Below are 26,847 nucleotides of genomic sequence, written 5' to 3' on the forward strand. Positions count from 1 at the left end.
ATCATTAACTGATCTGCAGAGATTTTGGAACTTGTAAATCTCAGTTTTTCACTGAATGAAAATAGACTTTGTGCCAGAAATTCATTGTCAAATAGAATCATTTAATATTGATAATTAGCAAATAAAAAAGAGACCAAAGTTCCCATCTCAAACCAAGACTCTTCCTCACAGGATGGATGTGATTGAGTAAAGTAATGAACAAAATTCTTTTCTACTTCTACGTGTGTATTTGGAAGTGAAATCATGTCCTTTCACAAGAGACCTGAGTTTTAAAACACAAAAGATAAGATGCCTTTATGGGTTGAAAGTATATAAGTCTTACTGAGGTGAGGGGATAAGTCAGTGGCAGACATGAGGTGTTGTATGGGTTGATTTATTTTATTTTTTTTAAGTTTATTTATTTTGAGAGAGAGGGGGGGAGGGGCAGAGAGAGAGGGAGAGAGAGAATCTAAAGCAGGCTCCATGTTGTCAGCACAGAGCCCAACATGGGGTTCAAATTCATGAACTGTGAGATTATGACCTGAACCAAAATCAGGAGTTGGACGCTCAGCCAACTGAGCCACCCGGATGCCCAGGGTTGATTTATTTTTTGCTGACATCTAAAGTGCCAACATGGAGATACCTTTTTCCATGTAGCTCAGTCCCTGAAAGTACTCAGAGAGTTTTGTGATCTGAACACCATTTCTAACTATCCTTTGAAATAGTGCCAGTCTTTTGACTTTCGGTGTTTATGACTATGAACAACATCATACCACTTATGTGTCCCTTTACAAAAGAAAATTATTGTAATTCAAACACAAATCCTTCAATTTCAAATATCCGTAGTGTGGAGAGCCAAGGCAGGAAGCCATCGCCATTTACAGAACAACTCCAGTTTCAAATATTTCATCCTTTTGTCTCCATAAACCACTGAGACATCTCAGAAATCCCAAAATTCCAAATCCAGATAGTAAATCTTGAAAGAAATCTGTAAGCATTATAATAATTGTATTCAAAAGTCACATCAGATACACACGGATTCCATGATTTGTTGTAAATGTGCACATTAGCCCATACTCTTTATTTATAACTGCTGTGTTTATTTTGTTCATTTGGGCTTTGTTTTTTGAGTCATAAAGCTCGTGAACATCTCACTAACCCAAATACCTGTTCAATTGTGACTACAAATTCCATTTGAGTTGGTGTTGATGTGTTAAGGATGACAAAATTTCTGAGTTCAGTTGTAGAGTTTAAATTGAAGAGGGTTTCAATATTATTCAATTATAAAAGATTTTATTGGGGTCAAAATGAGTGTAAAGGACAGAAGAGAATGTGTTTTAGGGTAGCTTTATGGGAGGAATTTATGTTTTAATAGAAAGATAAAACTGCTAATCACATGATAGCTGACGTTCTTCATATTCTATCTGAAGACATTCAGTTAACTGTCAGGCGTTTTAACATCAACTGCTACAGGGAAGACATTTCTTAAAGCAGTACCATCCAGCTGCCTCAGTTTCCCAGGTGGCTGTGAATGGTTGGAGTGTATTTGTCCACTTTCCTTTCCATGTCCATTCACACAGCATTGCCCCCCATTCACCCCTTTCCACTTGCTCCCTACACACTCTGCCATTTCATCTTTTTGACCCAATCCCCTTCTCTCTCTCCTCAGAATGCTCTACCAACTTCCCATGGCCAGAGAAAATGGTCCGTACTCCTTAGGCTGGTGAGGTCAAGACTGGCACCCAATATGCCTACCCAAAAACCATTCTTCATTCATGTCTTACAACACTGAGTTTATCCAGGAAGCAATACCCTGTGAAAAGATGGCGTTTTCCAGCCGGGATCCCTTGCAGCCAGGTCTATGAGCTATATGTGGAGTCCCTGGGACCTTCATAAGAAAACTCTTTTAGGGGTGATAACTCACCTGGAGGGGTGTGACCTATCACCCTTTCTCTTCTCAGAATCAGACCTACAACATAAACAAGATGGCGGGAGCTCCTACTGCCAACATATAGCTTTGAGGGTGGAGAAGCAGAAAGACAGATAAAGCCTGGGTCCCTGAAACTGTTATATCAGTGCTAGAGAGCTGACCTCCTGACTTCTTATCCATGAGAGAATTATCACCTAATATATTCACAAGCCACAGGATTTAGATCTCTTTTAGAGCTGCTGATCCAATTGCTAATGGATATGGTTGGCATTGAAGGGTCCATGCTTGGCTCCAATCTTCCTTTTCAGCTTTTGTGTCACTTATTTTTTAGTCCTAACTTAAGATAATACCAAATAGGCACTTATCTCAGATTCCTATCCAGCTTTGACAGCATGCCAATTCCAATGATCTGTATCTTCTACTTCCTCCCAGAGAGAATCTATCATCAAGCCTGATCGCTTTCTCCACCCAGCCTTTTAGCATGGTTAAGGACAGGATTTCTGGCATCAGACTCTCTAGTTCTACTTCTTACTATTCTTCAGACCTTGAGCAACGTAACGGGCAAGGAAATGTCAAACTCATTGCAAGGAAAGAGATCATATTTCATTAATTTGAAAAGTAGACAGTGGACTGAACTCAGAAATCCAGACAAGGCTCTTGATAACCCCATTTCCAGGAGACACTGGAACGATGTTTGAAAAAATTTTAGGAGATACATTCCATTTCTCTGCTTGGGTTTCCTTTCCACAAAGCAGAGACTGATGGTTTATTAAGGTTTGAAAATGATGGGAGGGGAAAAAAGGGAGCATTTTAATTTTTAAAAATGTTTGTTTTAGCCTGACAGAATACATGGATATGAAAGCCCTGAAAACCATCCAGGAACTGGTAAGAGAACCTAAACTCGAATATATTCATAGATGTGAGCCTATAATTTTCCTCTTAAAATAGATAGCTTGTTCATTCTGGTTTGTGCTGAAACAGTCACTCCTACCTTTGTGTACATTTCTAACATCCAGCTAATTTATTGCACTTTAGAATCCCCAGACTCATTTTCTCAATTTACTCTAACACAAGAGCAGAAAAACAAGGGGGCAGTGATATATTTTCGTTTGGTGGATTTTAAAAAGCTCTATAATGATCTTCAATGTATATGCACCAGGAGTCAGAACAAATGGACAGGCACCTGTATGGGGTCTGACCTCAGCTGCCTCTGGGCACCTGGCAGGTCACCATAGTTCTGAGCCACAGTGGCACAGCATTTGGATGTGACACAGCCTCCCTCTAGGCACATGGACCTTTATTTTGAAGATGTGATAATTTGCAGATATTATCTCAGTCCCCAGGAAGAGAAACATCTTTACAAACAATGTAATGATTGGATTGGTTTCTCCCAGAGACCCCTGGTCACAGGAGTCAGGCTGTACCTGCTAACCTTAGTCTTGCAAGCTCCCATTGCTAAGAAAGCACCTTATAAAATAGACAAAAGCTGCTTTAAAGAAAAAGTGAGTCTGTGGGTGAATTAGCACTCTATATGAATGGCTACAGTGCTGTATTTCCTAAGAAAAGATGAAAGAAAAGAAATAATTCAGTTGGATAATTAATAGGTGAAGGGATTAAGAGTACACTCACGATGAGTGCTGAGTAGTGTGTAGAAGGTGTTGAATTACTATACATTGTACACCTGAAGCTAATATAACACTGTATGTTAATTACATTTGAATAAGAAAAAAAATTTTAAGTCCCTCTAATACAATGATGAGGTTAGAATTTAAGATAGGATGAAAACATGAGGCAAACTTTTAGTGATGTCACTTTAAGGTTTGACAGATATGCCATTTTTCTATTATTCTTCATAATCTCTAGCAGTCAATTAACATAACTTCTCCTTATTCAAAATAGGCATCTTTTATATTAAAGACAGGAATTCAGTCTCTCTCTCTCTCTCTCTCTCTCTTTGTTTTTATCCCTCTTTTTAATTTGTTAAATCCTAATTCAGGGCTTTATATATAACAACTATCTAATAAATCTTTGGAAACAATCTCCATAATTGAAGTTCATGCCATGTTCAGAAGTACCATTAGCGTATTTAACAGATGGGCAGTATGCACATCAATCAAGTTTAATGAGTTGCCATAGGTCAGAAATCAAGTCCATGTTTGAGATTTCAAGTGCACTGAAATGTTTTCATTGAGTCAAGTTTTTTATAGTGCTGTCTGCTGAGAAACAGGTAATCATTTGCGAGTTCAAAGGTGTTTACTAATTTGTCTGCTTGCTTTTCTCTCCCTCATAAGTAATGATATAAATAAGTAGTCACATTCATGAACATTAACTCATGTGCTTTACTTAATCACATGTAAGCCTTTCTCAGTTAAAAACAAATGGTATCACATATAGGTAGTTTGTCTTGTATGCTTCCTAACTTCCAAATGAGGTAAAAGTTTAATAGTGCAAAAAAATTAGATAAATTTACCCATAAAATTAAAGAGACCTAGAAAGTTACTGATGGGTGGTAGGTAGAGAGATTCCAACAGTTTTCTTGGAACTGGCAAACACAGGAAGTGTGTGGACTGACAAAACAGAGTGATAGAAGCAGTTTCCCACTCACCCTAAGAGATCCTTGTTGGGAAGTAGGGGCCAGAATGGTTATTGGTATTCCAGGGGTTTCGGTCTTGGAACTGGAAGGTTTGGTGGAGGTGGGGACAAAGTGGAAGTGAAGGAATATTTACATAACTGTTCCTGAGAGTCCCTATCTCACAAGAGCAGAATCCCTCTCAAAACATGGGGACTCTTCTCTGAAAAATCTGCATGTACAGGGAAGGGTGTGCTCTCATGAGTGGATGTCAGTACCTCTTGAGTAAAGCCTCCCTAATTCTGGCCTCTGCAGAGTGTGTAGCTTGCCGGTTGGCCCAAACCTACTCGACTGTATCATCAGGTCCCGACATCCCAATTAGAATAGCGCACGGTGGGTTTACCTGTAAGGAAGCTTACCAGACTCCTCTCATGCATCTGCTTCAGGTCCTTTGGGCCCTACATGTTTTTTGGTTTGTCCACTCTTGCAGTGGCCACTTGACTGGCTCCAACCTCCTTATTGTGGGTGCAGTTCAATAATGTGTGGAGCCAATCCTTACTAGCTTGGGAGAGTTAAAATAGCCATAATTTAACAAATTAAATTATATAAACTTGTGACTAAATAAATTATAATATAAACAAAGGTAATAAATATTCCAAACTCATTACTTTCTACCTATTTTACTAGTCTATATATTCTAGAGTGTATTCTATTATATCTGTATATGATTCTATTGTATCTGTGTGACAAACACACCTTATAGGGCACCCTTCTCCACATCTACATTGAAGTCAACCATGGTGAGTATTTACACCATGGAACTGGGAGAGGCAGTTGTCAAACATTTAGTACCACCACACTGGTACAATCTGCCAGCACTTACCCTCATACCTGCATAGCACACCTTTTACTTCCTACCCTAGTGTTTAATTAGCATACTGAGTTGGAACACCATGAGATCATGTTTGGAGCCCACCACATGCCTCCTGAAAGTGCAGAGACATTAACATCTAGCCGAGTTGCTCTTTGACAAATGGAAGCTGGGAGCTGGTGGCTAAATTCTTGCCTTTGTCTTCCCCTGGTCATCCTGACCTACTTGTATCCCATCTAAGAACACAGTCCTGTGAAACTGAGCAACCAGCTGCACTCAGTACCAGCCGGCACCATCATATCTCCTAGTATTGGCTTCCCCTCTTTAGCCCAATTTCCTTATTTCGCTGTTCTAGGATTGAGCTCTCTAATAAAAATAGCCTGTTGCCTCAGGCTTTGCCTCCCAGGGACATCAAGTTAAGAGAACTCCTAATAAAGAAAATGAATGTGGGGTGGTGCGAAGACAAAGGATGGTGCTGGTCCCAAGGCCAGAAGCAGCAGGGCTGTCATAACCCCTGGCTTGAAGAGACAAGAGCAGGGAGCAGTCAGCCAAAGGTGGATGTTGGGTCATTTTGAAAAGATCTGAGATCTTCTGTTGATGAGTGCAGACAACCTGAAACAATACACAAGGAGGAAAACAGGAAAGTACCCAGACTACACTCTGTTCCTTCCCTCTCATCTCTTACCAGCGTGCCTTGTTGACCAAACACAATTGAGAGGCAGAAATCAGGAGGGGATTGGGACAGGGTAGAAGGAAGGGCAAATGGAAAATGTCCCTCACAGTATCCTAGAGCAAAATCTGTCCATTATCATTCATAGCGCTCAGGTGCACTTTCCACCCAAGAGAGAGTCTGGTCAGAATATTGACCAGCCGTCTCAACAGCAAGCAGACAGAAATCAGCTGTATGCATGAGAAAAGCCAAAACAAAGGAAAAACTGACTCTGGAAAAAACAAAGAAAGGAACTTCAAAACAAACAATCCAATGAACAAAAATGGGCAGAGGGGCAAGCACGTGGGTGGCTCAGTTGGTTTAGTGTCTGGCTCTTAATTTTGGCTCAGGTCATGATCTCGTGATTTGTGAAATTGAGCCCTGTGTCAGGCTCTGTGCTGACAGTGTGGAGCCTGCTTGGGATTCTCTCTTTCTCCCTCTCTCTATCCCTCCCCTGCTCTCAATCTCTCTCTCTCTCTCTCAAAATAAATAAATAATAAAAAAGGGGGGGCAGAGGACCTGAATAGATGTTTTTTTCCAAAGAAGACACATCCAGATGGCCTGGCAAACACATGGAAAGATGCTCAACATCACAAATCATCAGGGAAATGCAAATCAAAATTACAATGAGATGTCATCTTATACCTGTTAGAATGGCTAAAATAAAAAAGACAAGAAATAACAAGTGCCGGTGAGGATGAAGAGAAATTGTACATTCTACTGTTGGTAGGGATGTAGATTGGTGCAAACACTGTGGAAAGCAGTATTGATGTTCCTCAAAAAGTTAAAGATAGAATTACCACATGGGCCAATAATTCCATTATTAGGTATTTACCCAAAGAAAACAAAAACACTAATTTGAAAAGACATATGTACCCCTATGTTTATTGCAGCATTATTTACAACAGCCAAAATATGGAAGCAACCTAAGTGCCCGTCAATAGATGAATGGATAAAGAAGATGCAATGTACACACACACAGGAATATTACACAGCCATAAAAAGAATGAGATTGTGCCATTTGAGACAACATGGATAAAGGCAAAACAGGTGAAGGGCAGTAGGAGATACAGGTTTCCAGTTATGGAATGAATAAGTCACTGGAAGAAAAGACACAACATAAAGAATATAATCAATGGTATTGTAATAGTGATATACAGGGACATATGGTAGCTATTTGTGGTGAACTTAGCATAATGTATCAACTTGTTGAATCACTATGTTGTATACCTGAAACTAATGTAAGATGTGTGTCAACTATGCTCATTTTTTTTAAGAAAGAACATATTGAAAATAAATAAATAAATGAATGAATGAATGAATGAATGAAAGGGTTCCAGGGTTAAAGATCTAAGTCTTCAAAAGGGCTAGACCTTTGTACCTCTTTACTGACAAGTCACTGGAGAAGGGCTGCCTTCAGGGAGTGTTTGTAACCTCGGGCAAAGTGGCTTCCTTTAGCCAAGGCAACTCCTGGAGAGACATTTAGCTGTTAGCCATTGGCAATCAATACCTCTAGCAGCAGGGAAAGAGGCCTAGGTTTTAAAGGGAATCTGATGGAGTGCCTGGGTGGCTCAGTCACTTGGGTGTCCAACTTCAGCTCAGGTCATTATCTCGTGGTCCATGAGTTCGAGCCCTGTGTTCAGCTCTGTGTTGACAGCTCAGAGCCTTGAGCCTGCTTCAGATTCTGTGTCTTCCTCTCTTCCCCTCCCCTGCTCTCACTCAGTCTTTTTCACTCTCAAAAATAAACGTAAATTTAAAATTTTTTTTAAAAATAAATAAAGGGAATCTGATGGTGCACCACTTTGTGCTGCTCAAATCCATTTGCTAAATGAATAGACATTCACCCCATCTAGGAACAAGCTTGTCTGGGATTCTGGCTGGGCACTTTTCCTGGGAAAACATAGAAAAGGAAGGGTAGTGATATCAGCTGTAATACCACTCCAACTGGTCTTGAGGCTGTAGCTGATTCTCAGCTTCTCTCTCCTCTATTTTATACCCTCACCTCTTGTTACCTCCAGCACTTCTGCTGGCCTAAGATTGCTTCTCTGGTGTAGTGACCCAGACTCTTTCCCTGAGGGCTCTGAGCCCTGGTCTTGGTTTTTCTTGGGTATGGATGCATTTTCTCATTTACCATCAAAATTAGGATGGGTGTAGGTAACCAAGGGATGGCCCTGTAGATCACCTGGCTGTCATACTATGCCCTGCCCTCAATTGTATAACAGCATCCCTGTCTCTGTGGAACATGAATAGTCTGCCTTCCAGGACAGTGACCTCTTTTCTTGCCTGTTGGGCTCTTGGCACATAGAATTCAAAGTGACATGGCAGTAACTGCAGCTTAAATTTAGTGGAACTCTTACTGTTTCTCCTAGAAGAAGTGCTGCCAATCTGGGAAACAAGATCTCCAACCAGTGCTATCCAATAGAACTTTCTGCAATTATGGAAATGTTCTATACCTGCACCACCCAATGTGGTGGCTGTTAACCACATGTGGCTATTGAGGAGTTGAAATCTGGCCAAAAGGATTGTGAAAATGAATTTTAACTTTTATTTGTTTAATTTGAATTTAAAGAGTTACATTTGAATAGTGGCTACCATGTTGGGTGGTGCAGTTCTAGATCATGACAGTCTAAAGTTTCAGGTTTAAAAGCACAAAATCCCCAAGCTGCTCACTGGAACACATGCCTATGTTCATCCCTTGGCTGTCTATAGGGGAAACGGTGCCATGTAATAGTCTTTGATTCAAGACATAGACTGTACCCTAGAGACAGGAATCCCATTGTAGTAGGGCATCCTCTCCAAGCTGGAGACTTAGATGTGCCTTCAAAAGTCTCTTGAATCAATTTATGGTGGTGGTGGGGTGGTTAGATATCAAACACTTGTCCGATTTTAAAATGTCACGATTAGACAGGGAGGGACCAAGATGACAGAACAGCATGAGTTTTGTTTTTGTTTTTTTGTTTTTTGCCTATCGCATCCATGAAATACAGCCAGATCAACACTAAACCATCCTGCACACCTAGAAAACTGCACACCTAGAAAACTAGTTAATCTGAGGATTAACACAACAATCTGCACGACCTGAACCACGGAACTCAGCACGTATGCAGCATGGAGAGGTGAACTGGGACAGAGAGAAGCTGCGGTGGGCAGGGAGCTGTTTTTGCTTGTGAAGACAGGACAGAGATGGGGGGGTAGAGTATGGGAAAAGCACCCCCCCAAAGCACCTGGAGAGAAAGTGGAAAAGGGGAAACAGTCATAGGGACTGAACTACAAAGGAAGAAAGGATAAAGGAGAGGGTTTAAATTCCATTAAGACTCTATCAACAGGGGAAGTGCAGAGTCTGAAAATCTGTAGCTCAATATCTGGTGGTGCTCTGGTGAGAAGGGTGAATCCCCAGGAGCAGAGTGGGGTCCAGGAAGTTCTTGGGCCACACAGGGAGAAGCAGTCCCATTGATGGAAAGACATGTGGTAGAGGATGTGTGGCCACCTGGTCCCAGCAGACCCCAGAGAACAACCACATTCTCTGGTGCTGGGACAAGGTCATTAAGGGTGAAGCCTGGTGCCAGATGTGTGTTGTGATTTTCCTATATCCCTGAAATGCTGCTGCTACATGATTGTATGAACATTTTCTGGGGCTGGCTGACACCCAGCCACAGCATCTAGGCATTGACAGCAGCATGGTCTCATGAACGTTCCTGGGTGCAGCCAGCACCTGGCCATTGCTCGGTGAGACCCTCCCGCAGAGGGTCAGAACGGGTTAAAGCCACAGTCCCTCAGAAGTGAGGAGTCAGGAAACACAGCCACATTTGAGATAAAACTCAAGATGCAGGAGCTGCCTGGCAACCTGACAGATTGGACACGGACAGTGTAAAAACAGGGAGTGGATGGAAGCTGGAGACAAAGGACAGGTGCACAATTGCTGGTCAAGGAGAGCAGAGTTCCGATACTAGAGACTGGGTAGCTGGGTGACACCATTTTCACCCCTCCAGAGCATGCGGATACACACCTACAAGCCCCATAATCCACCCCAGTAAGCTAATCAGCGCCATCTAGTGGAGAACGGAGCTGTTACAGTAAGCCTCACCTTACTGGGCCAAACTCACTCTTCAGGAACACCACAAATCTCTCTGCCTGCTTAGTTTTTGGACTATAAAGTGCTTTATAGTTGACTTCTAAGGGAAACAGATGTAATTTCAATTGTATTTCAATCTGCTGATCCATCTACTCAATTTTCTTTGTTCTCTTCTTTTTCATTTCTTTTATTTTTCTTGAATACAGAAAGAGAAAAAAATCTATTTTTATTTTCAATTTTTATTAAAAATATTTTTCTTTATTTTTTCTACTATATTTTTTACTTTTTTGTAAATTGTTCAAATTCTATTTACTTCCATCATTTCATTTTATTATATTTGATTGTATTCATTTTCTCAAATTTTCAAATGTTTTCTTTTTCTTTCCTTTTTTTCCCTAATCTATCAAGCTCCTTTAAATAACCAGACAAAAACACACCTAGAATCAACCCTCATTTATTTCACTTTTGTGTTTGTGTGTGGTTTTTAATTTTTTAGTTTTAATTTTTTTTACCTCATCAATTCCTTTTCTCCCTTCAAAATGGTGAAATGAAGGAACTCACCCCAAAAGAAAGAGCGGGAAGAAATGACAGCCAGGGACTTAATCAACACCCACACAAGCAAGATGTCTGAACCAGAATTTAGAATCACGATAATAAGAATACTAGCTGGGGTCAAAAATAGATTAGAACCCCTCTCTGTGGAGTTAAAGAAGTAAAAACTAGTCAGGATGAAATAAAAAATGCTATAACTGAGCAGCAATCTCAAATAGATGCCACAGCGGCAACGGTGGATGAGGCAGAACAGCAAATCAGCGATATAAAGGACAAACTTATGGAGAATAATGAAGCAGAAAAAAAGAGGGAGACTAAGGCAAAAGAGCATGATTTAAGAATTAGAGAAATCAGTGACTCATTAAAAAAGAATATCAGAATCATAGGGGTCCCAGAAGATGAAGACAGAGAAAAAGGGGTAGAAGTGTTATGTGAGCAAATCATAGTGGAAAACTTTCCTCACCTGAGGAAAGACACAGACATCAAAATCAAGGAAGCACAGAGGACCCCCACAAGATTCAACAAAAACTGACCATCAGTGAGGCATATCATAGACAAATTCACAAAATACTCAGACAAGGAAAGAATTATGAAAGCAGCAAGGTAAAAAAGAGTCCTGAACCTACAAGGGAAGGCAGATCAGGTTTGCAGCAGACCTATCCACAAAAACTTGTCAAGCCAGAAAGGAGTGGCAGGATATATTTAATGTGCTGAATAGGAGAAACATGCAGCCAAGAATTCTTTATCCAGCAAGGCTGTCATTCAAAATAGGAGAGATTTAAAAAAAAAAGTATCTCAGACAAACAAAAATTAAAGGAGTTTGTGACCATTAAACCAGCCCTACAAGAAATTTTAAGGGAGACTCTCTGAGGGCAGAAAAGATGAAAAAAAAAAAAAGACCCAAAACAACAAAGACTAGAAAGGACCAGAGAACACCACCAGAAACTCCAACTCTACAAAAAACATAATGGCAATAAACTCATATCTTTCAGTACTCACTCTAAATATCAATGGACTAAATGCTCCGATCAAAATACATAGGGTAACATAATGGATAAGAAAACAAGATCCATCTATATGCTTTCTACAAGAGACCCACATTAAGCCTAAAGGCACCTTCAGATTGAAAGTAAGGGGATGGAGAACCATCTATCATGCTAATGGTTGACAAAAGAAAGCCAGAGTAGCCATACTTATATCAGACAATATAAACTTCAAAATAAAGACTGTAACAAGAGGTGAAGAAGGGCATTACATCATAATTAAGAGGTCTATCCACCAAGAAGACCTAATAATTGTAAACATTCATACTCCAAATGTGGAAGTACCCAAATATATAATCAATTAATCACAAACATAAAGAAACTCTTCGATAAATAATACCATAATAGTAGGGAACTTCAACACCCCACTTACAACAATGGACAGATCATCTAAACAAAAAATCAACAAGGAAACAATGGCTTTGAATGACACACTGGACCAGATGGACTTAACAGACATATTCAGAACATTTCATCTAAAGCAGCAGAATATACATTCTTCTCCAGTGCACATGGAACATTCTCCAGAATAGATCACATTCTGGGACAGAAATCAGCCCCCAACAAGTACAAAAAGATCCAGATCATACTGTGCATATTTTCAGACCACAATGCTATGAAACTCGAAATCAATCACAAGAAAAAATTTGGGAAGATTGCAAATACTTGGAGACTAAAGAACATCCTACTAAATAATGAATGGGCTAACCAAGAAGTTAAAGAGGAAATAAAAAGTACATTGAAGCTAATGAAAATGATAACACCACAGCTCACAATGTCTGGGATGCACCAAAGGCGGTCATAAGAGGGAAGTATATAGCAATCCAGGCCTTCCTAAAGAAGGAAGAAAGGTCTCAGATATACAACCTAGCCTTACACCTTAAAGAGCTGGAAAAAGAACAACAAATAAAACCCAAAACCAGCAGAATAAGGGAAATAATAAAAATTAGAGCAGAAATTAATGCTATCAAAACAGAACAAAACAAAACAAAGCAAAAAACCCCAAAACGGTAGAAGAGATCAATGAAACCAGAAGCTGGTTCTTTGAAAGAATTAACCAAATTGATAAACCACTAGCCAGTTTGATCAAAAAGAAAAAAGAAAGGACCCAAATAAATAAAATCAAGAATGAAAGAGGAGAGATCAAAACCAACACAGCAGAAATAAAAACAATAATAAGAGAATGTTATGAGCAATTATATGCCAATAAAATGGGTAATCTGAAAGAAACAGACAAATTCTTAGAAACATATAAACTACCAAACTGAAACAGGAAGAAACAGAAAATTTGTACAGACCCATAACCAGTAAAGAAATCCAATTAGTAATCAAAAATGTCCCAAAAAACAAGAGTCCAGGGTTTTCCAGGGGAATTCTACCAAACATTTAAGAATGAGTTGACACCTATTCTCTTGAAACTGTTCCAAAAAATAGAAATGGAAGGAAAACTTCCAAACTCTTTCTATTAAGCCAGCATTACCTTGATTCCAAAACCAGACAAAGACCCCACTAAAAAGGAGAACTATAGACCAGTTTCCCTGATGAACATGGATGCAAAAATCCTCAACAAGATATTAGCCAACCGGATCAAACAATACATTAAAAAAATTATTCACCATGACCAAGTGGGATTTATACCTGGGATGCAGGGCTGGTTCAATATCTGCAAAACAATCAATGTGATTCATCACACCAATAAAAGGAAGGACAAGAACCCTATGATCCTCTCAATAAATGCAGAGAAAGCATTTGACAAAATACAACATCCTTTCTTGATAAAAACCCTCAAGAAAGTAGGGATAGAAGGATCATACCTCGAGATCATAAAAGCCATATATGAAAGACCCAACACTAATATCATCCTCAATGGGGAAAAACTGAGAGCTTTCCCCCTAAAGTTAGGGACAAGACAGGGATGTCCACTCTCGCCACTGTTATTCAACATAGTATTGGAAGTCTTAGCCTCAGCAATCAGACAACACAAAGAAATAAAAGGCATCCAAATCGGCAAGGAGGAAGTCAAACGTTCACTCTTCACAGACGACATGATACTCTATACGGAAAACCCAAGGATTCCACAAAAAAACTGCTGGAATGGATCCGTGAATTCAGCAAAGTGGCAGGATATAAAATCAATGCACAAAAATCAGTTACATTCTTATACACCAACAATGAAGGAACAGAAAGAGAAATCAAGGAATCAATCCCATTTACAATTGCACCAAAAACCGTAAAATACCTAGGAATAAGTCTAACCAAAGAAGTGAAAAATCTATGCACTGAAAACTATAGAAAGCTTACGAAAGACATTGAAGAAGACACAAAGAAATGGAAAAATATTCCATGCTCACAGATTGGAAGAACAAATATTGTTAAAATGTCAATACTACCCAAAGCAATCTATGTATTCAATGCAATACCTGTCAAAATAACACCAGCATTCTTCACAGATCTAGAACAAACAATCCTAAAATTTGTATGGAACCAGAAAAGACCTCAAATAGCCAAAGCAATCTTGAAAAAGAAAACCAAAGCAGGAGGCATCACAATCCCAGACTTCAAGCTATATTGCAAAGCTGCAATCATCAAGACAGTATGGTACTGGCACAAGAAGAGACACTCAGATCAATGGAACAGAATAGAGAACCCAGAAATGGACCCACAAATGTATGGCCAACTAATCTTTGACAAAGCAGGAAAGAATATCCAATGGAATAAAGACAGTCTCTTCAGCAAGTCGTGCTGGGCAAACTGGACAGCAACATGTAGAAAAATGAACCTGGTCCACTTTCTTACACTATACACAAAAATAAATTTGAAATGGATGAAAGACCTAAATGTGAGTCAGGAAACCATCAAAATCCTCCAGGAGAAAGCAGGCAAAAACCTCTTTGACCATGGCCGCAGCAACTTCTTCCTCAACACACCTCCAGAGGTAAGAGAAACAAAAGCAAAAATGAACTGTTGGGAGCTCATCAAAATAAAAAGTTTCTCCACAGCAAAGGAAATAATCAGTAAAACTAAAAGGCATCCAATGGAATGGGAGAAGATATTTGCAAGTGACATATCAGATAAAGGGTTAGTATCAAAATCTATAAAGAACTTCTCAAACTCAACACCCAAAAAACAAATAATCCAGTGAAGAAATGGGCAAAAGACATGAATAGACACTTCTTCAAAGAAGACGTCCAGATGGCCAACCGACACATGAAGTGATGCTCAACATCACTCATCAGCAGGGAAATACAAATCAAAACCACACTGAGATACCTGCTCACACCTGTCAGAATGGCTAACATTAACTACTCAGGCAACAACAGATGTTGGTGAGGATGCAGAGAAAAAGGATCTCTTTTGTACTGCTGGTGGGAATGCAAACTGGTGCAGCCACTCTGGAAAACAGTATGGAAGTTCCTCAAAAAATTAAAAATAGAACTACCCTACGACCCAGCAATTGCCCTACTAAGTATTTATCCAAGGGATACAGGTATGCCGTTTCAAAGGGGCACATGCACTGCAATGTTTATAGCCGCACTATCAACAATAGCCAAAGTATGGAAAGAGCCCAAATGCCCATCAATGGATGAATGGATAAAGATGTTGTGTGTATCTATATCTGTATCTATATCTATATCTATATCTATATCTATATCTATATCTATATCTATGTCTATACACGACGGATATACGATGGAGTATTACTCCGCAATAAAAAAGAATGAAATCTTGCCATTTGAACTACATGGATGGAACTAGAGGGTATTATGCTGAGCGAAATTAGTCAGTCAGAGAAAGACAAATATCATATGACTTCACTTATATGAGGAATTTAAGACACAAAATAGATGAACATAATGGAAGGGTAGCAAAAATAATATAAAAACAGGGAGGGGGACAAAAACATAAGAGACGCTTAACTATGGAGAAAAAACAGAGGGTTGCTGGATGGGTTGTTGTAGGGGGGATGGGCTAAATGGGTAAGGGGCATTAAGGAATCTACTCTTGAAATTATTGTTGCACTATATACTAACTAACGTAGATGTAAACTAAAAAAATAAAAATTAAAAAAATAAAGAACACAAAAAATAAAATAAAATAAAATAAAATAAAATAAAATGTCATGATTAAACATGAGCTGGTCCCCACTCCCTCCTCCTCTCAAAAAAGGCCAGCAGTTTCTGAGTGGTGCAGACAGGACTACTGGATCCCACCACCAAGTGTCTTTCCTCTGCTACAAAGTGGATCTCTGGGTCTGAGGTGGTATAATGTAGTATTCCATGTTGGTAGATCAAATAATGTAAGATGGATACTGGTGCTGACCAAGTTGTTCTACAGACTGGAAAAAAAAATTCATACCGAGAATATTTTTGCTTCCAGTCAAGATGAATCACTGCTTTTTCAGAGTAGGGTCAAATGCAATCAACTTGCCACCAACTATCTCATTGGTCACTTAGTAATGGTGCCAAAATGGGGACTCAGCTTTGGTTTATATGCCTGGCAAATTGGACATTTGGCTTTGGCAGTAGATCAGCCTTTGTCATTTGGAACTCTTGCTGTTAGGCCCATGCATAGCTTCCATCCCTGTCACCATTATTCATTCATGTACCCATTATGCTAGCACCGGGATGGCCAATGACAGAGGCTGGAACTGATATCAACTGACTGAAATATACTTGGTAGCTTAGTGCCTTTTCTAGGTTGGATGCTCTCTGGTAGATATTAATATGTGATGCAAAGATCTTCATACTTGGTGCCCACTCCTGTGTGCCCACCTACATGTCTGTTCCCCGGAGCTCTTTATTCCCAATCTTCCTCCTTATAGGTCCTGACCTATCTGCCAAATCATCTACCACTGCCATAAGCCCATGTATATTCAAATTTTCCCAGGCTACTTCTCTTTCCACACTGCCTGAGGTTCTGCTTATTGAAAGAATTTCCCCTCACTGACGTCTTTCAAGACCATCCCGAATGGGGCTATAGTATATGTGCAGCCAATTTTCATCTTGCATTCATATTCAAGTCCATCCATCCATGAACCAAACTCAATCTTCTCCCTCTTCTTTCACCTGGAAAAATATTGAGTGACATGGGAGTGTAGTCCACCACACTTGTACAGTTTGCTTGTGCCCTCTTTCCTACTCATGCACAGTTATGTATGTACCAATCCCATCTTACAACGGATTGTTGTTGGGACCAGCCTACCTTATGACTTAGTAGGTTTGACAGATCCCAGCTCATGGTGACCTTCTCTAGGCCACATGTCACTCAACTTCTACTCAGGCAAATTTGCACACCAGGATCTCTATTTGAATGGTATATGGATCTCTACTGCAGGTGATATGGCCTTACTCCAGAACATAGGAATCTACACTGTGGTCATTCCATTGGATCTTACCATGAATTTTGCATGCCAGCTTTTCCACAGAAAAGTGAGGTTTACTAGGTTGTATGGTAGAAGCTGCAAAGTGGCTTGCGTTGCAGATTTCACCTGCTGCTAAGTCTTTTCCTGTTCTGGACCACATTCAGAGTTGGTATTCTTTCACAACACTCAATAAATGGATCAGAGAAAACTACCAGTTGTGGAATATACTGTCTCCAGAACCCAAAGAGTCCTACAAGGCATTGTGATTTCATCGTAGTGATGAAGGGTGTATGTTATAATGGTTTCTATTTTATTTTGAAGGTTATCTGGGCATGCCCCAGACCAATGGGCCATTAACAGTTTTATAGATACAGCAAGATTTTGACTCTTCATATATTTTATCTGTCACCCTCTGAGATGTACCTGTGTAACCAATGCCTTGATCTTCTTGCTTGACTAGTCTGATTAATATTAAATTATTAATATCAATGACAAATTTGATGCTCTGCAGGATGTCTAGATTTCCTATATTTCTTCAGAGGGTAATGATAGATGGTGGGAGAATTAACACTGCTCCAGGGCAAAACTGTAAATGTATAAATTATTTGTTCCTTGTGAATGCAAGGAGTTTCTGACCCTTCTTTGAATAGAAGTGGAACAGAACACATTTCCCAGATCAAAGGTACATACCATGTACCTTAGCCTGAGCTAATCTGCTCTAGGAAAATACTACATCTGGCAAAGAACTATAATCATGGTTACTATTTGGTTAATTTTATGTTAGTCCACAGTTACCCTCCAAGACCTGTCTGCTTTATTAAGTGACAGACTAATGAATTAAGTGGGAATATCGTTGGGACCACCTACACTGCATCCTTTTGATCTCTAAGAATGGCATGAATTTCTGCCTTTATCACTGGAATGTGGGTATTTAAATTTTCTTTGATCAGCCTGAGACAAGGCAGTTTTCAGGTCTTTCCCTTGGTCTTCTTCACTATCACACCTCTTGCCCTACAGTTCAAGGAAGGAATCTGAAGGTTCTGCCAACTACCAAGTGTATACACGCCAATGATACTTTCGGGGACTTGAATATGACCACCATGTGAGTCAATGGGTCCAGTGGACCCACCTGTGAGCTGGATCTGTCTTGGACTCCATATGTAGCTGGGTCCCTATGTGCATCCTCTCTAACAAGGATCCATGGTAATGTTTTGGGTCCCCAGGTATCAGTGCCAATTCAGACCGTGTTTAATAGTCCTTTAAAAGTTTGGTTATTTCCTTTTCTCCAGTTTACAATTACCTGAGTTTAAGTGGCTGTAGATCACTTAAGTACTGGCATATACAATTGTCATAGAGTAGAAGAGTCCTTCCACCCAGGGACCTAGCCTCTTCTTTGTTCAGTGTGCTTCAGGATTTAGAATTGGTCCAAATCCTGAAACTGGCAAGAGATTGTGACCTTTCTTTGGAAACCTATTCTCAGTCTCCTGATCAACCATCTTTGCTTTCTTTTTAGCTGTACAAAGTAAGCGGGACAACTCTTGGCCTCGGGTGCAATAATAGGTTAACTCAGCAAGTTTGGAATGTTCAAACTGCGCATATTCCAAAGAAATTGGTCCTTGGTTGGCTCTTAGGAGATAACCTCTAAGCCCTGGGAATATTCTGCCTGGTAAAAGTGTCTTTATTCTGGGGCTTTGGTTCACCAGTAGTTTGTTTAACAATGTGACTTATGGTGGGGGTCTTAGGCAACATTGTATCAATTTGATTGGGAGAGGGGCTGGAGACTAAGCAAGTAACGTCCCAGTCATGTGGGCACCCCAGCCCTACATGACCGACCCCCCCCAGAAAAAGTCTAGACATCAAGGCTCAAGTTTTGGTTGGCACAACTCCATATGTGTTGCTGGGAGTATTAAGCACTGCTCCTATGGCTCCACTGGGAGATGATGACTGGGAGCTCTCACATGGTCTCTCCTGCACTCTGGCCTATGTGCCATTTCCTGCGTCTGATTTTAATCTGTATCCTCTCACTGTAATAAACTGTAATCGTGAGTATAACAGCTCTTCTGAGTTCTCTGAGTCCTAGTGAATCACTGAATCTGAGGGTGGTCTTACAGACCACCGACACATCTGTCCAATTATTTCACCCCTCAAAACACCATGTTTTATTGGTCATCCCCATGGCTCTCAAGGGACCCTGGTTGCCCTGCCAGTCGTGCCACTCACTACAATAATTGGGCCCACCTAATAACTTCTAATGCCTAAGTGCTGCCACCTGGCTTCTGTCATTTCGGGATCCCTTCATCATCATTGCTATCAGGGAGCCCATTTCTGTAAGATCACTTCCTGCCATCTGCCCTGCCCTCCGGGGGATAGCTGCTATGAAGCTTCCTGAAGATTCGGGGTCCCTTTCAGCAGCACACTCGTAACTGCTTTGGTAACTGGCATGTTCCCTGGGCTGGTCCACAGCACCTGGTCATCTTGTAGGTTTCTGACTTTACACAGTATATATGCTCCAGTGTGATCACTTCACTGAGCCATTCGATCCTAGTTCTGGCATTTCTACTGCACTTAGTATGGGAAACCACTTCTTACAGACTTCTAAGTCACCCTAGCAGTGTGTTAACTTGCTGGGATCCTTGCTGGATGTTAAATCCCATGTCTTGAGTGAGCATGCCCATGCAAATGAAGTCTCCCTTATCCAAATTCATGAGCTACCCACCTGGGTCCAGTCTCCTCAGGGCACAGTCCCATGACTAGCCTCCTGGCTCCTGCTGGTACATAATGGCTGGGTCCTGCAGCTCCATTACTAGCTAGTGCCTCTCTTTACCCAGCAGACCCAGCACTTTCTCCACTGGATCATGTGTGACTTGACCCTAGTTCTTCTTGTGGAGGTCAGGTGGGAAGGTGGGCATGTCCTGGGAGTAGGGTGGGGTAGGTATTGTCTGGCAAGGCCGAGCCTCAGCTGATCCTACAGGGAGTTCTGGAGCTGGAATGTCTCTTTCAATATCATCCTGAATTGAGGAAAGGTAACCCAGCCTTCTACCTCCAGACAATGGATGCAAGCTGCCTTCAAGAATAGTCCCTTTGGCAGAGGTCAGTTCCCAGAGTGTCTCAGCTGTGAGCAGTGACAGCAGTTCTCCCAACCTTTGGGGGAACAAGCATCTTGCTCCTGAAGGGGAGGCACCTTAGCATTCCCTTCAACCACCAATAATGGAGAAAATTCTGCAAGCCTCCAGAGAGAAAAAGACAAGTTAGGACAAATAAAATGAGAAGACAATGATTAATTTCTTAAAATTCCTTCCTTCTTGCAAATGTTGCATAAAATCATTGATCATCTGCATACATTAAAGTAAAGGAATCAGGAGTGCCTGTGTGGCTCAGTCAGTTAAGTGTCTGGCTTCAGCTCAGGTCATGATCACACAGCTCATGAATTCAAGCCCCACATCCGGCTCTCTGCTGTCAGTGAGGACCCCGCTTCGGATCCTCTATCTCCCTCTCTCTGGCCCTCCCCTGCTCTTTCTCACTCTCAAAAATAAATAAACATTAACAAAAAATTTTAAAGGAATCAATTCAAAGAATAGTACTACTTGAGATAATAATACTATCAGGGTATGTCAAAATAACTTACTTTATTAAGTGAAGATTTGAATAATCCTTCTAGTAGTAGTATTTGGTGCTGTCCTACATAGCTACTTTCCCCTTTAACCCCCTATTTTTTCTCAAAGGAGAGAAAATAAGAATAAGAGAAAAGGCTAAGTTGGTAAAAAAAAAAAAAAAAAGTGGGAGATTTACTTTGAAATATGTAGCGAAAGTGTGATCTGTGGAAGATTGAGGGTGCCCATGGATCACCATAAAGTGCTCACCAAGCAACAGTTCAAAGCCTTACCCACAAGGCAATGACTGTCATTTATAAACACGATACATGTTTTTGATTCAGAAAATGTCCCAAGGTCTGTTTCCTGCTGTGTCGGACGTGCAAGAGCAGGGCTGGAGGGGCTGCATTCTGAGGTGGAAAATTAGGAGGGGCCGGGTTGGTGGGGAGAAAAAAAGCCTTGGGGAATGAGACTGCATTGTTGGTTTATTGAATTTGATTTTGGTCATCGGTTCCCAGACTCTCTAGTGCCCTCTGCTGGAGGACAACTAGAACTACTTACTACACATGTGTAATGAGCATTTTTCAGTTTCTAGACTTTAATAGTGATGGATTCACAGTGCTCTCTCCAAAGCCCAGCACCTCCCACAAAGGATCAGGTCGCGGGCTGGCAGGAGGCATTCTAGTGGGTAGGAAAATTAACTCTTTCTCCAGTCTGATCTCAGGAGGTGCCTAAGAATTGCCAACCTGATACCGTAAGAGGAGAGGTTGACCAGGTGCACGACTTTGCCTCCCTATTATTTGGCTCCCTATTACTGATAAATTAGTCACCCATAAAGGAAGTACAGCTCCTGATGTCCCTTGGGATTCTGCCTCTCAATTCCCATCTCTCTTCCAGGTTAAAAAACAACAACAACAACTTATTTTTGAAATTTAAGGGGTAAAGTATATTAGATCCAGAATTTATTTTTATATTTTTGTTCTCAAGTGTCAAAGAAGTGCTATTCTCCAGGATCGTCACTCAATATCATGCGTATGATAACTTTGGCCCATAACAAGATATCTCCATGTTAAAATACAACTCTCATACCATATTTACTTGCCTGTTTCCCTCATGAGGCCAAGTTTCTTGAGGTAAAGATACCTATGCCTAGTTGGAGCTCAGTGTTTGATTATTTGATGCATGAATGGGTGGACAGATGGAAAAACAAATAAATGACATAACCTTTTTTTTCCTCATTGTTTCTTTTTTAAACATTTCTTTATGCATAGAAATGTGAAAAATAATAATTTTATGGCTTGATGAATTTTCTAAAATTAAAGTCACCCCGTCAATAGCACCCAGGTCCAGAAAGGGAATATTCCCAGATGGCCTCCTCATACACCAGTCACCACCCATCGCTGGAGGTGGCCACTGACAGCATGAATTGCTTGGTCTTCTGTTGCACTTAAAGTAGAATCACATAGTGTATTCGCTCTTGTGTGCTCTCTCTGTTTTAGAATTATTATGTATTTACATTTTCTTTTTTCTTTAATGTTTATTTATCTCGAAGAGAGAGAGACAGGGCACAAGCAAGGTAGGGGAAGAGAGAGAGGGAGGCACAGAATCCGAAGCAGCCTCCAGGCTCTGAGCTGTCAGCATAGAGCCTGACATGGGGCTCGAACCCATGAACTGCAAGATCAAGACCTAAGTTGAAGTCGGACGCCCTACCGGCTCAGCCACCCAGGTGCCCCGTTATTTACAGTTTCTTATTTGTTCTTATTGAAACTCTTATATCAGTGGGTGTGCCTGTGGTGGCGTGTGGCCTCTTTTGTATCTGGCTTCATTTGTTCCATATTGCGTGTATAAGATTCAGCTGTATTGTTGAATGCAGTTATGGATCACTCATCATCACTGCAGTATAGTATCCAATTGTATCAACACACCATGATGTAGTTTGGGTTCTCCCCAGACAGACACTGAGCAAGGATCTGAGTGTAAGTAATTCATTTTGGAGATGAAGGAAAACCCCTGGAAGGTGAATGAGGGAATGAGACAAAGAACAGAAGACAGGCAGCAATGGCTGTGTTACCAGGTGAATCATTGTGGGCCTCTGGAGCTCAATCTTGCTGATGTCTCTGGGGAAGAGTGTAGCAATGCTCCAGAGGGATGAGGGGTTTGGGGTATTTATACTCTGACACTCTTCAGTCATTAACAGGACTGCTGAGCAAGGAATGGGCTGTGCTTATTCCCAGGCTCTCCTGGCCTGCTGGGGGCAGGCAAAGGAGCTCTGGTGCCGGACAAAGCTTTTAGACAAAGAAAAGCAGGTGAGGGCAATTGGAACTCAGGCAAGCAGTTAAGATTTTTCCTTAGACCTACATGGTCTTCTAATATCTTCCTCTTATTGACCATATTAAGTCCGTGCCCTCCCAGCAACAGATGCCAAGATGAAATTAGATTTGTAGGAGATTTATTGGGGAAAAAAATGGGAAGAGAGCCAGAGGAGGCTGCAGGGCTGACCCCCGTGGAGGAGAGAGGGAAAGAAGGAGGGAAGGGAGATTGGACAGGAAAGATCTTTGCACTTCAGCACATCTGATGGGGAGTCTGTCTTTAAGCTCAAATTACGTTGGTCTCAAGGAAGAGACCTGCCTCAGTGTCCCTGCTGTACCTAGTCATTAGCTGACACAGGACATGGAGTCAGCTGCAGTACCTGGAGCTCTCAGTCAATTATGCTCCCCGAGACAGGACACCTGAGAGGCACACGGTCCCAGGTGCCGGGTTGCCTAAGTTAATGGGACAGCAATCAAACAGCACTATCCGACCCAGCACCCTTGCTCTTTGGTGCTGTTTCTTTTAATACTAAATGTATAATTTCAAATGCAAAATTCAAATGCAAATCACCTTCCTCCCTGAGTTATCTTTTCTCTATGTGATGTCCACTTATGCCACTCTCACTGTCCTCTCGAACTAATTAAGCCAGTTAAAGATTACTTTTTTTTTATCTGAAACTCTGCCCATAAGTTCTGTTTTTAAGACTCAAATACTTCTGGGAAGAGTTAAGCTCTTTAGTTGTTTATTTAAACTTTGGAAAGACTAGTGGTGATTTAACCCTATTTCCTGGCTGTGGTAGCTTGGGCAAGTCTTGGCTGCAGTTTCTTCATCTGTAACACCTTCGCTCACAGGCTTGGGGCAAGAAACAAGATATGCATGTGACATTCCCAGCACACAGTTGATTCTAAATACTGGTTCTCCTTCTTTCTTTTTTTCCATCCCTGCATCCTGGCTCCTCTTCCTTGGTTGCCAGGATTGCTTTCCCCCTAACACTGAGATATATTAAGACATAGGGATGCAATAGGGGTCAGTGGGGAGGGGAAGTGGAAAATAGAGCTTGGTCCTATTCACAAGGCATTTACTGAGGCTGAGGGCCCACTAGTTAAAGCACTTTCCATGTTCTCTCGTTATGAACAAATGTTGATTACTGTCAGATCAGATGGCTCTCAGGGTGGGCAGGGCTCTGCAGAGGAGAACCTAAAATGAAGAGGTTCTCTGGAGAGTTGTAGTTCAGGGGAAGGGAGCAGAGGGAGCCCCAGAAAATACATGCCAATATTAAGTGACTGAGAGTTGGGAGGAAGGTATGAAAAATGAAGTTGCAGATCTGCCTGGAGCCTGGGACTTGTCTCAGCTGGGGATGCAGTTTCCATAGTAGGTGTCCCCTCAACATACATGTACATCACACCCTGGCTCCCTTTTCTCCAGCCCCTGCTCCACTGAGCCTCTGAGAGCCCATGTACTGTTTTGTACCCATCATTCTTTGAAGTTACTGGGCTTTTAATGCACATGTCTATCTCTGTGTAAGATCCACATGCCCCCAGAACAGTTGGCAGGGGCCATTGCTTTTCAAAAATTGTCACAAGGGTGTCCTTTTAGAAACCTCTGGGTAAAGTATTGGGTTTGCAAGAATTCTTCTTACAGAGAAAATTTCCAGGATGCTTAAGTTGTGTACCATGAGCTCTACCTAATTGATCCATGGGAAAAATAGAGGTGATATTTCATTGCTGATTTGTTTGTCTACAAGTGGGGAATGGTTTTACCTGGAGCTACCCATCCTATTCTGTCTAGTGCCTCTTGTGGTTAGTGACAGGCATGTATAAGAAAGCTCACCTGGGCTGGGAGACAAAGCTGGATGAGGAGTAAAAGGCAGGTTGGAATGGACAGTGCCAGGCCAGTGGTCCACATCCTGGACTTTGCTTAGAGCCTCAAAGACCTCTCTGTGCATGCCCCGCAGGTTGGAAATGCCAGGGAATCAACGCCCCCCCCCCCCACCCAAACTGTGGGATCGTTCTGGGGAGAGTGCTCTAGGCTGCTTCCCAACTATCCCTGTAGGGCTGCCATGAGGAGCCCAAAGCTTAACAATTGTACCTTTTATTTGCCAAATCTCCATGCCATTTCACTACCCACCTACCCCCTGCCATCCATAAGGACACCCTTGTGACAATTTTTGAAAAGCAATGGCCCCTGCCAATTGTTCTGGGGGCATGTGGCTCTTTCACAGAGACAGACATGTGCATTAAGTAAAAGCCCAGTAACTTCAAAGAATGATGGGTACAAAACAGTACATGGGCTCTCAGAGGTTCGATGGAGCAGGGGCTGGAGAAAAGGGAGCCAGGGTGTGATGTGCACATGATGTGCCCTGTTCTCTGCACACCCCACCCCCTCCAAATAAACCATTTGCACTGGAATCCTTGTCTCTGGAGAACCCAAGCTAACATGCATACTACTACAGTCATGGGGAAATGTGTGAAGATTCAGTCTGGTTTGACACACTCAGATATGATAAATTCAGGGAGGCAGTGTGGTGCACAATGGGGAGTGCCTGGCATTGGCAGGGACACCACCTTAAAATCTGGTTTTGTTGCTCCTTAGCTGTGTGACCCCGGTGAAGCTGTTTATTTACCCTAATGGGATCTCAGTGAGCTCATCAACAATAGAGAAATAATGATGATAAAGGTCTTGCCTCCTTCCTGGGGCAACTCTGAGACTCAGATGGGAATTGGAAGAAAAACACTTTGTAAACTGCAAAGCATTATATGAAGGGAAGTGAAATTTTAAGTTGACTGTCTTAAGTATTTCTTCTTCTCATATTCTAGATAGGCGTTAACACTGCTTGTAGTCTATGGTGAGCCAAGCACTTTTTAAATGGCTACCTAATTTTACATGAATATTACATGAATATTTTAAGAGTCATCCTTCCAGGGCATGGAAATAATTCCATGCCCTGGAAGGATGACTCTTAGGTAGATAAAAGCTTGAGTGGCTTCAGGGTCCCTTGACTTAGAATAATCATATAAATTGGATCAGAGAGGGAAGAGCTAAGAACTAGAATATGTTAGTTCCAGGGTGGCTCAAATGAATGAAATACTCTAAAAAATTCCAAACAGTAACCTCAGGAGCTAAATTATACACAGATATGAGGTCAAACCCTTCTGTTTGCACCTTCTCATCCTTGCAGGCTTGCAGAAATGAAGGATGGCATCAGCTGGCCATCCACAGAAGGTGACACGACACAGAGGGTCTTGGGCCAGCCAGACCACAGGGTGTTGCTTGCACAGGGTGCAGATCAATTCTTTGTAAGATTATAGAAATAGTATTTGTGAAATAAAAATAATGTGTAAAGTTAAAGAAATAGTTATTTTGTCACATCTGACTTAGTCACTGAAAGATATGGTGGTGACTCAGGTCTGGAAATGGACAGAGGGTGATTTCAGTTCCAGGATGCCACCTAGTTGTCTGAGTTATGGCAGATGGGGACCATCAGAAGAAACAGGCTTGGGGAAGAATACCATGAATTCCACTGGGATTATTCTGGATTTGTGGTGCCTTGAAAGCACCCAGTGGAGAAGTCACATGACCAGCACAGCTGGTCACATGAACCTGGAACTGGAAGGAGGGCTGTGCCAGAGATGCACCTGTTGTCTTTGTTACTGTGAGGATGTTACTGTGAGGATTCAAGCTGAAGTCAGAGATGGGAGTGCCCAAGTGTGATTTTTGGACAGCAGCAGCAGCAGCAGCCAGAAAATGTGTTAGAAATGCAGAATTTCTGGCCCCATCCCAGACCTAGAGTCAGAAACTGCTGGGTGAGGTCAGTCGTTTGCATTTTAACATGCCCTCCAAGGAGACTCAGATGCTCGGGA

At 41.4% G+C, this 26,847-nt stretch overlaps 1 long non-coding RNA gene across 1 annotated transcript in view; it reads left to right on the top strand.

Moving 5' to 3' along the window:
• LOC122236996 overlaps positions 1-26,847 on the top strand; it is a 48,112-nt gene that overhangs the window by 7,381 nt on the left and 13,884 nt on the right. Inside the window, exon 2 of the long non-coding RNA XR_006215187.1 lies at positions 2,746-2,794. This is a non-coding gene — a long non-coding RNA (uncharacterized LOC122236996). The remainder of the gene's footprint in view (positions 1-2,745; positions 2,795-26,847) is intronic.

Source organism: Panthera tigris, chromosome A3 (assembly GCF_018350195.1).
Source record: "Panthera tigris isolate Pti1 chromosome A3, P.tigris_Pti1_mat1.1, whole genome shotgun sequence".
NCBI classification, from domain to species: domain Eukaryota; kingdom Metazoa; phylum Chordata; class Mammalia; order Carnivora; family Felidae; genus Panthera; species Panthera tigris.